The sequence below is a fragment of the Nanorana parkeri genome, unplaced genomic scaffold, assembly GCF_000935625.1.
Source record: "Nanorana parkeri isolate BGI_ZX_2015 unplaced genomic scaffold, ASM93562v1 scaffold51, whole genome shotgun sequence".
NCBI classification, from domain to species: Eukaryota; Metazoa; Chordata; class Amphibia; order Anura; family Dicroglossidae; genus Nanorana; species Nanorana parkeri.
Genome location: NW_017306319.1, coordinates 1,577,257 through 1,581,609, shown reverse-complemented (window position 1 = coordinate 1,581,609; position 4,353 = coordinate 1,577,257).

Sequence of the window (4,353 nt, the reverse complement as noted above, 5' to 3'; positions counted from 1 at the left end):
TATCTTTGACTGTGGTCATTAAGACCTTAGTTGTTTTGGGTTTGTTTTTGGGGGGGGGTTTGGCCAGGTTCACACCACTTTCCGGGCCAGATCTGGAACGGGGTGCATTGCGTTTGTGCCGTGTTTTTACAGCAATTTTTGTGTGTTTTAAAGTGGGCTTACACACCGTATGCATTTTTACGTTTCCATGTGTTCCAGTGCATTCCAGACCGGAGAAAATGAGAAGCAGTATTTTTTTTTTTTGATCTGGTCCGGAACAGACTGTGCTGGTGTGAACAGAGCCTAGAAATACCATAGGGAATCATTGGGCTGCTTTTTTGGCCCACGAACAAACTGTTCTGGTCTGGACATGATCCGGACATGGTGTGAACAAGCCCTTAATGAACATTTGTGAAAAGCTTGTGTGTTACCCTCATCAACCAATTAGATTCCCTTTGTGATTTCTGAATGATCTTAAAAACCATGAACTGAAGAATTGGTTACTACGAGCAACACTTTTATACATGAAGAGGGTCTTGTCAGGTGACAGGATAGCTACAGACTTACAACTATATTTTGAAAGCATGCTCCATATTACAGAAAAACAATTCCAATTGTATTTTAAAGTATGGTGCTCATACTTCTATTAGTTTATTGTGAATTACAAATGTCTTCCTTGCAAGTGTTACAATGTGCATTATATTTTATTAAGGCATTTTGTTTACCTTGGAAATAAACTAATCCTGGCACCTTGTAACATAAATATATAATTTTGTATGATGTTTTTCCACCACAAAAATACTAAAATAAAACCTGTATTAACCAGTCTGTTTTTATAAAGCCTTTTAGTTGCCTCAACTATATGTAATCTGTAGTCTGATTTTGTGATTTACTGTATGTTGATATGTAATTTTCATGTATGTTAATAAACCAGTAATATCATTTAGTGCCTGGGTAGCACTGGACCAGCACCTATAGGGTATGATGGCTGTTGGCCCTGAGTTGAGATACTTCACCATTAAAGGAGAACTATAGGGGGAGTGATTGATTAATTGATTTACACTCATAGTTAGAACAAAGATGTGACATAGAAACGGTTACATGTCGGCTCTATAAAATCGGGAAGTGAGCAAACGCATACCACCGTTGTTCGATCACTTCCCAATTGTCTCCCTGCAGTGAGTGGTGACTGTCAGTCACCACTCCCCGCATGGATTTCCCCCTCTCCGATCCTCCAGCGCTGAGTGGACAACCTGGCAGAAAAGAGAAGTATTATTTTATTTTTTTATTTGTATTAAGGTGAAGACACGCATTTTTAATAGTCTCACAGACATATATAGCGCCTAGCTGGGATTGCTAGGGTCAGTGACATGTTTTTCGTACATCCATTGTACCACAAGGTCACTTTTTCTGCATTGCCTATTATTTCTTATTACCAAGAATTCTCAGGGCATTTTAAGTGTTAATATTTATTGTTCATTGAGCAACATTAACAGGGCCATCATAAAACAAGATTAAAACTGCATTGAGGTGAACAAGCCCATTAGACTGCTACACATACCGGTACATGTGCATTTTTAAAAATCATTATACTCTTGTGTTTAATTGCACCAAGTTTAGCTCCCTGCTGAGCAGATAGTAATATCCTATCCCGTACTCGCTTAAGCAGAGTATTTATCTTCTATTCTGGTAATCACTACAATGCGCTTAGCCCCGGGCTACTTTTATTAACCTGGAATAATAGAACATGAAGTTAAATAAATACAAATATCTTTCATCCAACTGTCATTCCTTTGCTCTCCCATGAACAAGAATTGCTGCTTTTGCGTGTTCCTTTATTATTATTACTGTTATTGTTGTTACTGCTGTTTAAATGTCACAAGTACATAGTATAATGACCTTTTGATTATAATAAATAGGAAGCATGCACTATTATTTGCCATGACCCAAGCTGACATGACATTTTATAGCACATAAAGGACTGTATACCTGGCTCTCTTTCGTCATCTTGTCACTGAAATGCTGATATTACAAAGTATGAGTTTCAGAACATTACTTTTGCTGCTCATTGATTGAAAGGTGACGCATTTACTGATGTTAAGTATTCATTCATCCCACTGCTGTATACACTTTTCAAAGATGACTCTCGTCAGCACTGAATGATTCATCGATTACTGAAAAGTCACTGATTAGTGCAACTTCAGTCGTGCCTTTTTAAAGTGACACTAAATTCAGGAGTTAAACCTTAAAGGAGAACTATGGGGTTAAATCTTTTCCCCATACTTCTCCTTAGGGTAATGGGAGGACACAAACTAGCGTCCTCCCGTCACCCTAGGCTCAGTATACCGTGAGCTGTAGCTTCCCGATCTACTGAGCCGACCTGTGACAGTCTCATTGTCACAGGTCGGCTAGAACTATGAGGTGAGTGAAAAGCACTCACCTCATAGTTCTCCTTTTAAGGACTCGGACATCAAGAATTCGACATATATCTGTCCCTGGACCAAATTCAATAGAGTGTTCACTCAGAGAGAAGAAAGGAACGCTGAGACAAGTTGTTCAGTGTATATACTTCTTCTTTTTATTCTTCCGCTTTAACATAGTTTTTATAGGCAGCCAAACGTGTATATTTAACCGTAGCATTGCAAAAAGCAGCATTGCAGAAAGCATTCTAGCTTATGATTGGTTAGATCCATTCATATATAACTTCCTGCCAGGATGTTTATAGCTTTGTCTTGGGTGTTGTCCTGAAGAGGAGGCGCCATCTTGGTTCCTATTTCTAGTGCGTACTTCAGATAGGAGGGGGAGGGGTGCTAAGTTGAGCAACTAACTAGGCAGCCATTTTGATTAGGGATTTTGAGTAAGATAAACGAGGCAAATAGCAAAATAACATGTATATTACAATTGAGATAGGCATTTTGTCATAATCATCATGCTTAACCACATCCATTACAGTTGCAACTGAACGCTCTGGCCCTATTAAGTCGAAGGCATTCCCTCCTTGGGATTTATCTTTGTTACTCAGCGGTTTGTTTAAACTTTCATTTGAACCAATTTCAGATGTCACTATTAAGTGGCTGTCTCTTAAAATCGCTTTTCTTTTGGCAATCACTTCAGCTAGAGTTGGAGATGACAGTCTCATTGTCACAGGTCGGCTAGAACTATGAGGTGAGTGAAAAGCACTCACCTCATAGTTCTCCTTTTAATCTATTAAAGACCCATACGTGACTGTTCTCCCAGACAGAGTAATTCTAAGACCAGATCCTTTGCATCTGGCCAAAGTATCATCCTAATTTCATAGATTACATGAAATTATTATTATACAGGAAATTGTCTTACCATCTTTTTGCGATGATCCTAAGGATCAGTGAGAAATTATTTTTCACACTTTAGATGTTAGAAGCTGCCTCATTGAATATTTAGAAGCAACCAAGCCCTCCAGAAAGTCTAGGGACTTGTTGTTTTTTGGTTCAAAAAAGAGTTTACAGGCTTCTATAGCATCGATGGCCAGATGGACCAGACAAGTCATTATCTGGGTTTATAGATCTAAGGGGTGAGATATACCTCCTTCAATTAGTGCCCATTCAACCAGGTCATTGTCCACATCCTGGGCAGTAGGAGCTGGGGCATTGGTAGAACAGATCTGCAGGGCAGCTGTCTGGTCAAAGCAGGACACCTTCATCAAGCACTACAGAATTGAAGGCCTGCCCTACCAAGACCTGGCCTTTGGCAGAAATGTGCTTCAAGCAATTGTCCTGCCCTAAAGAGGTAGGCTTGACTAGACTATTTTATGTACTTGTTTATCCACTCAGGTTGCTGTCCTGGAAGGTGATTGGGGAAATGTTTAGTTACACTTACCGTTAACAGTATTTCTAAGAATCTTCCAGGACAGCAAGCCTATTTCCCACCCGGAATAATATATTGAATGTTATTTGTTGTCGGTGTGTCCTCTCATTTACTGGTGGTGGTGGTAGTCTACTTTTATCTCAACTGAGGTACGAGGGGAATGGAGGGGCTTTTAATTGCTTTGCTAATTGTGTTTCCTGTAGAAGGTGGAACCAATCATCTCTCTGCTGCCGTGGAAGATTCTTAGAAATACTGTTACCAGTAAGTCTAACAGAACATATTCATATAGAGTCCTTGTTACTATTTGTCTTTAGGGCTCAAGTGCATTACTACCCGTGGCCTTACAACATAAAGTCTGGCATATTTCCACCTTGAGCGATCCACAGACATATCCTCAATGGCTATACCCTGGTATACATTAGACGTCCATAAAATGTTCATGTGAACAGATGCACAACCCCAAATTCACAAAGCTGTCTTAATCTGAGCCCTCAAGTTCTCCACAATTTACTATATATAATATATATATAT